Consider the following 12,095-nt stretch of genomic DNA (forward strand, 5'->3'; position numbering starts at 1 on the left):
ATCAGGTCAATATGGAGCAAAATCTCTGAGGAATATTTACAGTATCTTGTTGAATCCACGCCACGAAGGATTAAGGCAGTCCTCAAGGCAAAAGGGGGTCCAACCCGGTACTAGTAAGGTGTACCTAATAAAGTAGCCAGTAAGCGCATAATAACTCCGACTGTTAAAAGTAATTAGTAACTAGTAAAGTTATGGTAACTAACAACCTTCACTTCTCTGAATATGATGGTAATGCAATAATGTGCACCTTTTGTAAAGTAATTTTTATTTTTTATTTTTGTAGTACAGTTAGCGGTGGAGCCAGAGAGGCAATTGCAGATTAGGAAGTGAAGTGGAGACTAAATAGTTGAGTTTTTAGTCGTTTCTTGAAGACAGCGAGTGACTCTGCTGTTCTGATGCAGTTAGGGAGTTCATTCCACCAACTGGGCAGATTGAATGCGAGAGTTCGGGAAAGTGATTTCTTCCCTCTTTGGGATGGAACCACGAGGCGACGTTCATTCACAGAACTCACAGAACTCAGGGCACAAAGATCTGCAGAAGTGAGAGCGGATAAGAAGGAGCAAAGCCAGAGGTCGCTTTGTAGGCAAACATCAGAGCTTTGAATTTGATGCGAGCAGCAACTGGCAGCCAGTGCAAACGGGTGAGCAGCGGAGTGACATGTGCTCTTTTAGGTTCATTAAAGACCACTCGTGCTGCTGCGTTCTGAAGCAGCTGAAGAGGTTTGATAGAGTTAGCTGGAAGCCCGGCTAGTAGAGAGTTGCAATAATCCAGTCTGGAGAGAACAAGAGCTTGAACAAGGAGTTGAGCTGCATGTTCAGATAGGAAGGGTCAGACCTTTCTGATGTTATAGAGTGCCAATCCGCAAGATGGAGCAGTTCTAGAAATGTGGTCAGAGAAGTTTATTTGGTCATCCATCGTTACTCCAAGGCTTTTCACCATTTTGGATGCAGTAATGGTTGCCCCATCCGTCTGAATTGAAAAGTTATGATGTAGAGTCGAGTTGGCAGAAACTACAAGCATTTCCGTTTTCGTGAGGTTAAACTGAAGATGATGATCTCACATCCAGTGTGAAATGTCTGACAAGCATTAGTCACATATTCTTATTAAATGTAAATTTATTTACATTATGGGATGGTTTATTATAGGTTGTTCACATTTTAAGACTTTTTATTTAAAAAACAAACGTTACGCACATGCTGTTGCTATGGAATGCAAAAACTTTGAAGCTTAATATCTCAAAATCATTCAGAACGCAGATAGAAACTTATAATTGTAAGGTGAAGATATATTCTAGGCAATTAGTTTAGTGGTTAATAATAATGCAATCTTTAGTTTTCAGTTTATTAAAATGGTTCCCTCTGCGATAGCTTGACCCTGCTTTCTTAAGGATGAACTCTGGTTTTGCTCCCTGATGACTGGAAAGGACGTCATGTTTCTGCTGTCGCTGTTATCATCGGCGCTGCAGGGAGTGAGCAGAAGGTAGGTACACACACACACACACACACACACACACACACACACACACACACACACACACACACACACAGATGTAGATGTTTCCCGCTTGCACATCAAATGCTCATCTACACCTAAAGGGCAAGTGAAAGGCAAGAGCGTTGGTAAATAACCCACGTCATGAGTTTTAAATGATGAAACAGGTTGAAGGTCACATCAGATAAACACTAAACTCAATCACTATTCGCTCACCTTCACTTTATTAAACAAACATTCAGATGAAAACAACTGTGATATGAATGAATTAACTAGAAGCTACTATTTAATTGAAGTATAATTGTATAGCACTTTTCTCATTAATCATTGTTTCAAAGCAGCTTTACAGAACGTGCACATTATTGCATTACGATCAAATTCAGAGAAGTTAAGATTATTAGTTATCATAACATTATTAGTTACTAATAACTGTAATTAACTACACTGTTAACAATTTCCTTTAGAATCTAGAGTAACATATTGGCAGCAGTTCGCCAGTAACTTACTGTAAATCAGTTACAGCAAGAACACTGTATTCACCTTTACAGCTCCATTTGTCTTGCTGTGTATATATTTATCTATGTATATATTTACTGTAAAACATACCACAATTTCCACAAAGGTCGCTGGTTCAAGCCTCAGCTGGGTCAGTTGGCATCTCTGTCTGGAATTTGCATGTTCTCTTTATGTTTGTATGGATGTTTCCCAGTACTGGGTTGCAGCTGGAAGGGCATCCGTTGTGTAAATCATATGCTGGATAAGTTGGTGGTTCATTCCACTGTGGCAGCATCAGATTAATAAAGAGACTATAAGTCGAAAAGAAAACGAATGAATGAAATTCAGCTTATATAAATTTGCAACAATTTGAAAGGAACCTTTTTTTGTGTACTTTGTGAGGACACTAACACTTTGTGTATTATACAAAAATCAGTGTACTGTAGTAAATTACAGCTAAAGCTATTATATAAAAACATAGTTAACCTCCATTTATATAGTAGGCAATGTATGTGTGTGTAGGTTCAATGAAATGTATTTGTGTATTAGGTGTATGTGTTGTCCTCGAAGTCTTAGCCTACTACCGTACTATAGTGACCTTAATAGATTGTAAACTCTTAAAGGGGTGGTCCACTATGATATCGTATTTTAAACTTTAGTTGATGTGTAGTGTAGCTGTGTGAACATAAACAACATCTCTGAATGTAAAAAGTTCAAAGTTCAATGCAAAGGGAGACCTTGGTTTTTACAGGGTTAGCTTAGCAAAGCCTACAATGAACGAATTTTGGATACTACAAAAAATACTTCCGCCCCCTGTGAGATCACAAAGGTTCGTTTACTGCGCATACAAAACTGCGCATGTGAACAGAAAGTTCACACACTCACACACACACATACTGTAGACGCACACACAAAATAGCAAACGCTCTTAAAGGAGCCGCACCCCAATTTCACTCGTTACAGACACTTGTCAGATGTTATTTTAGAGAGCAGGCAGGAGGTTGACTGATTGTTTACACAGCAGAAAAGCGCGTACTTTTACGGGCGTGACGTGAAGCCAATTCACGAATCGTAGCACATTATGACGATGACCAATCAGAGTCACTTGAGGGCGGGCCTTTCAGAGGAACTAGGAAATATGACCGTGGTTTTCATGTTAGCTGAGTAGCTGTGTATAATCAAAGTGAGATTTATGAAAAAATAACACGATTTCCTTCAAGTGAAACATGAGCACACATTGCTTTGCGTTTTATAAACATAACCAAGCCTTAAAATTACATTCTGGACCACCCGTTTAAATTAAGAGCATTTAGTTAATTATGTGTTAAATAGCATCAAAAACATTTACCTGTTTTAAAAAAAGAACATTTTAAACCAAAAAAAAGTTGGTGCAAAATATTTTTTTTAGTTTGAGTTTACTACTCTGTAAAACCCAACAGTCATCTTTATCATATGAAATGAGTGTCAGTAACTCAAAATTGACTGAAATCTACTCATTTTTAAAGAGTTTTGAACTCAATGTTGAGGGTGATGAGTTAAGTAAATACCTCATTACCTTAACTTACTTTCACAGTACTCATATATATTAGTTTTTTTAACTCGAATGGTTTGAGCAATCGGTTTCCTCAAATGGTTTGAGTTGCCTTAACTTATTGGGTTTACAGTACTCAGCAGGTTTGAGTTCTCTTTATTTTTTGGGTTTACTGTGCTCAAACTGCTTCGATTACACAAATGGATTAAGTTCACAGTACTCATTAGGATTCATTTTTGAACTTAAATGATTTGTTGCAATCAGTTTTCACAAATTATTTGAGTTAGCTTAACTTTTTGGGTTTTAGAAGGTAATAAATTCCACTATGATTTAAGCGAAGCGTTTTTCATAAAATAACAGTAAAGGTTAAATAATACCTTATTTTCAGTCATAAGAATAATAGAATAACTTGTTATATTGACTAATTTTCTTTTGATGACCAAAAAAACGCTCTAAATGACAATACATTTATTTGAAATTTGGAAGAAAATGTTTACAATATTTACAGACTATTTCTATAACTATATTCTAATTATAACTATAACGACTAAATTATTTGTCCTTCTGGGAAATTTCTGTGAAGTTATTAACCCATGTGATGTTTAACAGAGCAAACAATTTATTTTTACAGCATTTCTTATTATATTATCATCTGGAGAAAGTCTTATTTCTTTTATCAGTGCCAGTTTTTAAATTACTTTTTTTTTTTTTAGATCAATATTACTGCATAAGGCTGTTAAGTATTTTATTTTACATTTGTGATTGATATTTGATTGGCCGCAGAACAAACTATCTTCAAACTTGTGTAAATACTAGCATCTTGCAAAATGACTAATTGAGCAGGGAACTCAATCTCCCGGCCTGCGCTGTTTACAGCTCTCCGACCTCGGCCCACAATTGAAGTGAAAAATATGACAAGATTAGACCCCCCAAAACACATATTGGCCCTAGTATGAGTTAATGAGTGTGTATGGGTGCTTCCCAGTATTGGGTTGCAGCTGCAAGGGCATCCGGTGTGTAAAACAAATTCCAGAATATGGAGTTTCATTCCACTGTGGCGACCCCTGATGAATAAAGGAACTAAGCCAAAGAAAAATGAATGAATGAATCATTTTATGACAGCAAAATCATGCTGATATTGGTAGAGAGCAGATGCTGCTTATCGCTTCAAATCTATAGTACAAGTTGCACAAACCGGCGACTTTCAGCTTTCAAACTTTAAAAGTAGTTCAAATGATCTAGATTATAGATCTAGATGTTATTTAGGCCAACATCAAAAAGGCTGAAACTCGAATTCGACACAGATCTGAGCTCAAACCAGCAGGGACAAACACTGAGCTGCTGCTCCGCCATATGCCGGATTCTCTCAATCATCTGATGCACACGGAGAAAACTTTACAGCACACACACACACATACATATACACACACACACACACACACACACACACACACACACACACACACACACACACACCTGTAAACCCACACAATTCTGAGAGGAAAAAAATCACATCTTTAATACACAGGCCTAAAATCAACACACCTTCATGGGAACACATTTCACTTTAGATTTCTGTGAAACCTCAAGAATGAATATTAAAGGGGTGGTCCACTATGATATCATATTTTAAACTTTAGTTGATGTGTAATGTAGCTGTGCGAACATAAACAACATCTCTGAATGTAAAAAGCTCAAAGTTCAATGCAAAGGGAGACCTTGGGAGACCTTAGCTTAGCAAAGCCTACAATGAACGAATTTTTGGGACTACAAAAAAATACTTCCGCCCCCTGTGAGATCACAAACGTACTTTTATTGCGCACACACACTGCGCAGCTAAGGGGCCGTGGCCAGAGGCGCTGTAACGTTACAGCAGAGAGAGCTAAAATGCTGTTCAAACGCTGCTGTTTCCACAGAGCTTCGTCTGTTTCTGTATTTGGGATTTCAAAGGACACGACACAAAGACAGAATAAATAAGCTTTAGTAGTTGAATTATTGTTAGAAAATGGCTAATGCATATGAATTCATATGAAAGGTTGCACCCTTAACACTTTCCCTAATTGGTGGGTGTGCAGATTTTGGTAAAATGTATGCATGGGATCCTGCAAATTAATATGAATTAGCCTCTTAGTCAAAAGGTTTTGAATTGCTATGGGATTGCATTGGTATTTTACATTTCGCTAAAATTTAGGCTGATAAATGCATTTCCAATGAGTCTGGGTTGGCTTATAAAAAATTAAATAAAAAAATAAAAAAATTCAAGCATGTCACGGTTGTGTCTCTGTATACAGGCATCAACCTCATTAATTAAAACGTGACCTCAGATGGACCCTCAGTTAGGGTGGATTAGTGCGATTAGATCGATTAGTTAAGGTAGATTAGTATTAAATCATTTTGGAGGTAATTCTGATGTCTGAGATCAGATTTCACCATTCTTGCTGATTAAAAATGTGTTACGCAACATTCACAAAATATTGATTTAGAGAATTAAGCCCTGATATTATTCAGAAATGCATTATTATTTCAAACAATCATGTCGTTTATAGCTGTTGGTCTGGACACTGGAGGACAGAAGTATTAAAAGTGCTTGAAAAATCAGTTTGGAAATATACATTTTAAGATTTTTTTTCCCCAATTAAAATACACTAGGACTGATCTTTTGTAAAAAAAAAAAAAAAAAACAATATCCAGTATTTTTAGTTTGTTTAAACGTGTCCAAATCAGTTTAGAGAACCTGGATATAAAACAAGTGTTGATTTTGGAGGATATATTACACCTGGGGCATGTTTCAGAAAGAAGGTCAAGTCAAAACTCTAAATATATTAACACTAAACTAAGGGGAAACTCTGGGTTTCTGATTCAGAATGGGAGATATGTCAAACCCGAAAAAATAATTGGGTAAGTCAAGCCCATAACCTTTGATTTTGATTGGTTTGACACCAATTCTGAAACAATACAGTGTTTCCCTCATTTCAGGGTTAATCTATTTGGAGTTTATACAGTAGTTCCGAGTTCACAGTATTCAAATGGCCTCCACAATCACCAGACCTCAATCCAATAGAGCACCTTTGGGATGTGGTGGAACTGGAGATTCACATCATGGATGTGCAGCCGACAAATCTGCCATGACTGCGTGATGCTATCATGTCAATATGTAGCAAATCTCTGAGGAACATTTCCAGTACCTTGTTGAATCTGCAACAAAGGATTTCAGCAGTTCTGAAGGCAAAAGGGGTCCAAACTGCTACAAGTAAAGTGTACCTAATAAAGTGTCCAGTGAGTGTATGTAGTTTGATTAATGCTTCGCTATGTTAGTTATGTATAGGTGTAAAATAGCTCTTATGCTCTTATGTTTATGATTGTTTATTTATTTAGCATGGTAGTTCTGCGAGACATGACATTTTGTTCCACTTTATGAAAGGAAATGACAATAAAGCTCAGCTTACCTACAGCGCACTTTAACTTAAAACACTTTCTCATGCATTTTGTAGTCGTTTGGTTGAATATTTTAAACAACAGTCCATAAACAAAACCAATGCTTGAGGAATTGTAGTCATTGTTAAGTTTGTTTTGTACTGTAAAACCTTGTTGGCTCTGAAGGGTTATTAGTCATGTAGTGTCTGTTAAGTTACTATTGAATTATCATGTCCTTCTCAACTGCCACTGATCCATAAAAGCTTCACACACTTACTTTTCAAAGCAAAACAACAACAAAAACCAACACACAAACAATCTACTATAAGAGAATATAAGAATGGCAACGAAACCAAACAATGCACCAAATTAACCAAAGTTCAGTCCATAAAGATAAAAACAAGCTCACACTGTCCAAGTCCAATAATCCAAAACGTTGAAGTAAAAAAAGAAAGAGAAAAAAATAAAAAATGAAATCTCACCCACAGTGTCTTCTCTGCCATAGTGTTTGTAATACAGAATCTCAATGTAGATCAACAGGTAATCCAGTCGAGATTCCAGTCAGAAGATTCAAATAATCCACTGCAAACAGGTTCTGAGATGGGTAATCCTTTAGTAATTGCGCATAGAAAGCATTCAGGACATCATAAATAACTCCAACAGTTTGCAAATCATCATTTGAGAAGACCCGAGCCTCCTATAGGCCCCAAACGCATTCAAAAATGGCTGCCAGGTGGTCTTCCTATGAGCTTCTTCTTCTTATGAGTTTTATTGGCGGTTAGCATGCAACTTTTAGGTGCATTACCGCCACCTGCTGGTTAGGAGTGTGGGCCATGATCGCACTTTCTATAGGGTATATGCTGAGCTAGTGCTGTTTCCATGCTGATAAACTTCCGGTTACCTGTTATTGTTAGGTTTTTTTTTTCCATTTTATACGGATCCTTTTACAGCATCGATGTTGTAATGTAGTTAAAGGGTCACGAAACACCAAAACACATTTTTTGAGCTGTTGACAGTCGTATATGTGTCCCACACTGCTAAAAACACTATTAGGACACCTATATTTCACTAAAAAGTGTAAATTGGTTGTTTTTGCGTTATTTTAAGCAAATTCGTACTTCCGGTTTGAAACTAATTTTTGAAGCTGCGTCACGGTCATGACATAATAGCGTGTATTCCAGCGTGCAGACTGGACGCCTGTGCCAGAGTGTGTCTTATTACGTCTTACAGTGTGATACATTAATGCATGAGTAAGGCTTGGGTCAAACCAATCAGCGCACTCTATTGTGCAACTTCATTAATATTCATTACTATCACCTTGTTTTCAGGACAGAGACGCCACGTTGTGTTGGCAAAACAAGCGTGAAGTGTTGCTTTTATAGTTTGCTGCAGTTCAGTTTCGTTTTCATTTTCTCTCTGTGAGAGCTCAGACTCACGTGTGGATTACAGTGTACGCGACGCGCGACAACAATAACTTACGTGTCTAAGGAGGATTATTGTTTACCTGAGAGCTGTTCTCATCTGCAAACGCTGGGATCTGGAATCGTTTGTAGTCTTCTCTTCATAAAGACGCGGCTCTAGTTGCTGGTGATTGTCCTGTCTCTACAGATTTGGTAAGTGAGCGGCCAGTGCTCTTTGTTTATTCAGTTTGTTCGTATCTAACAAACTATTGCACAGAGTGTAAACACGTTAGCACCACAACCAAACTTTAATCTCGTGTAGGGTTTTTACCGCATTTAGTGACCGGAATAACACGCGCGGCTTTCTGACACTACCTGCCGTGTGCATCTAAGTTTCTGGGAAATGCAGAGGGTTTTTTTCTCTCATTCGCCGTGCGGTATAAAACATTGCATGAAAAATACATGCTTAGAGCAGCTCCTCGAATCAAATATCTCGTGTGTCGCGAGGGGCATGAATGAATTCCCTGAATGAAAGAGCCAAACTGCAGTTAAAGTCCACCATTTAATAATTTGGCTAATAATTCGACTACAGATGTCCATGTAGGTTAAACACCATCACATTCTCCTGTATGTATGTGTGTGTGTGTGTGTGTATTTTGACTCTGAAACTCGCGCGTGCCCAAATCGACACTCCCACACCCTCCCACTTTAGTTCCTCCGACACTCCCCCCTAAACAGAGCTGGACACGCCCACTTTTCTGACTTTTTCCAAAGAAGAGGTGTGAAAACACCCAGCTGAAACGAGGGGGTTTCATGGCCCTTTAAAATACAATCAGTTAAATAGACTCTGGCATTCATTTAGTTGTTCAAGTATAAAACGAGACAAAAAGCCGTTTACTCGCACGCGCCCGTCAGAATCGGCAGGCTAGCGCAGAAGCTCCATTGAATATACTGGGGTAAAATAAATGCTCATATTTTAAAAACATGGCGGGGGAAAATGTAATTTAATGCAGTGCTTCTTGTACAATCTGAGACAAACTTCATAACGGATATCACTCAGCCAGTGGAAATCGCTGACTTTTAAAGAAAACTGACCTTAAATGCGCCGATTTTGTAATGGCAAACAGTTCACCGGAAGCGCTTAACCCAGTTTACTGGCAAATTAAAAGTCCTATTAGCATGCTTCGGCATATACCCTATTCATCTTTAGAAAAGTTAAAAAATAATAATAATAATAATTCCTAGACCACTTATACCTTTATTCTTTTATCTAATTTAGACATTTTTGTTTAAAAAAAAAGTATTAAAAATTGTATACAGTCCTCATCTGACTTGTTTTTTTGTTTTTTTAAATAAATTTTTTTTTAAATTTTACCCAAATTTAAATTTGTATTGATTCTTTTCAAATTTAAAATAAACACTTTCCTTTCCCTATTGTACTTTGGACACTTCATAATAACATGCTCCACGGTTTCTTCTTGCCCACAAAATTCATTTTGTACAATATACTGTTGAGTCCTGTATGTCCAAATCTAATTCTTAACATTATGCTCTCTTCCCTCCTACTTCTACTTGTTATTCTTCCTTTATCCACATTTCTTTGAATATTAAACAACCACCTCCCATTTTTCCATCCTCCCATTGTTTTTGCCATCTATTTTTTTAAATCGTTTGATTAAAACCTTCATCTCACTTTTACTATCTTCCTTTGAGCTATCATAGGTGCTACCATAATAAAAGTCCTTTCACCTTGCATTCAAATGAAACAAATTCATTAATTCAACATAAAGCTTTCAGAAAGAAAAAAATACTCTTTAAACGGCTGGATGCAGACCACACTATTGCACTAATATTAATATTTAATTGCAAGATGCCAAGCAGTCAAAACAGCAGAACGCTTAATTAAACTTAAATAAATATTAATATATTAACGGGCAAGATGATTGGTCCCAGGATGAACATGTGTTAATAGTTTAAGGCAGGGGTCACCAATCTCGGTCCTGGAGGGCCGGAGTCCCTGCAGGGTTTAGCTCCAACTTGCCTCAACACAGCTGCCTGGATGTTTTAAGTATACCTAGCAAGACCTTGATTAGCTTGTTCAGGTGTGTTTGATTAGGGTTGAAGCTAAAATCTGCAGGACACCGGCCCTCCAGGAACAAGTTTGGTGACCACTGGTTTAAGGGGTTGTTGGAATGTTGTTATTGACCAATCAGAATCAAGTATTTTAGAGTTATTTCGCAGCTACAACAGTTAAAAACCACATCAAAACACAACAGAAGGCTTTGGATGAGATGTATAAGAAACTAGTGCAACACACAGGAGCAGTTTGAGGACAAAAACCTGACAAATGCCTGAAATACAACATGTGAACAGAGACTATAAGCAGAATAACTGAATCTGACCTTGTGAATTGTTGAAATATAATGCATACCTGACGTGTAAAACCTATGCATCACCACCTTAAAAATTCAACGTCCCATTGTCAATTATTTATCACATAATTCAGTTTACTGCATCACTATTTCAGACCATCTTTTGGTGTATTTTATACAGTTTATCAGGAAACAATCAGTTAATTGCTTATAAACAATTATAAACTTTTATTTGTTTAAAATAGCTGAGTATTGATCTCATGTTAACTACAGCAAAAGCTTGCAACCTGTTCAAATGCATCTAAATCAGTTAAGAGCACCTGAATATAAAAACTGGACGGCTTGTTTATTTTGCACCTGTCATCCAGGGATCAGATTACATTTATTCCTGCTGACTAAAAATCTGTTATGCAACAAAACAATAAAAAAAAAAAGTGTTTTTTTTTTTTTTGCATGAGGCTTGGTTATTATGCTTAGCTGTATCCTTGCAAACATTCTTATTTGGGGGGGGGGGGGGGGGGGGGGGGGGGGGGGACATGCAAACTCCACACAGAAATGCCAACTGACCCAGCCGAGGCTCAAACCAGCGAGCTTCTTGCTGTGAGGCGATTGTGTTACTCACTGTGCTACCGTGTTGCCCTTCAATCAACTTGTTACAACCGGCTCAAAGTTGCAACATTAGAGAAACAATACGGACCAGGTAAATTGAAAAGAGAAATGATTTATTAACAAAACGTATAATTAACAAAAGCATTTAAAGCAATCAAAGTCAGTATAAGTGAAAGTCAGTAGTGAAAAGCATATGGTAATGTACTGAGCTCATGATCCAGACACAAACTAAAATAAATCAAAAGCGCCAAGCAGAGACGTCCGGCTAATCGAGCTCTCCCAAGACAGAATGCCGGACTCCTTATAAGCACCACACAATGGGTCTCAGGTGAGATGACCCACCCACCAATCTGCAATCATCATGCAGGCTCTGCAAATCACAAAAGACACATACAAACAAGTCCCACATGGGACCTAACATCTCCCCCCCTAAAAAAACAAGAAAAAATATATATAAATGCCACAAACACCAATCATTTCTCTTCAATGTTCAAACAATCGTTTCCTTTTTTTCTTCTCTCTAAACTTTAAAACATTAGTACTGCTTACAAAATTGTTTTAGGATGAAACAATATCAAGTAAAGCTACAGTTTGGCATACCCCTGCCCCATCTTTTCTCCTCCAGCAAACCGGATCCTGAAAGCATTTAAGGAAAAGAAAAGACACAACAAGACTACTTATAGTATTAATCCATAGTTTGTCTTAGGGAAAAGGTTATTTTCTCCATATCAAACATACACCTGACAGAAGTCTTGTCCACGATCCTAGTTGTTAGAGCAACAA

General features: G+C 37.5%; 1 protein-coding gene across 1 annotated transcript in view; it reads right to left on the minus strand.

Moving 5' to 3' along the window:
* The window catches only part of dlgap4a (discs, large (Drosophila) homolog-associated protein 4a), a 309,291-nt gene extending 301,625 nt beyond the window's left edge, over positions 1-7,666 (minus strand). Inside the window, exon 1 of the mRNA XM_073939424.1 lies at positions 7,414-7,666. The gene's annotated coding sequence lies outside the window, so the exon portion shown is untranslated. The remainder of the gene's footprint in view (positions 1-7,413) is intronic.
* Between the last annotated feature and the right edge of the window lie 4,429 nt (positions 7,667-12,095).

Source organism: Danio rerio, chromosome 23, assembly GCF_049306965.1.
Source record: "Danio rerio strain Tuebingen ecotype United States chromosome 23, GRCz12tu, whole genome shotgun sequence".
Classification (NCBI taxonomy): domain Eukaryota; kingdom Metazoa; phylum Chordata; class Actinopteri; order Cypriniformes; family Danionidae; genus Danio; species Danio rerio.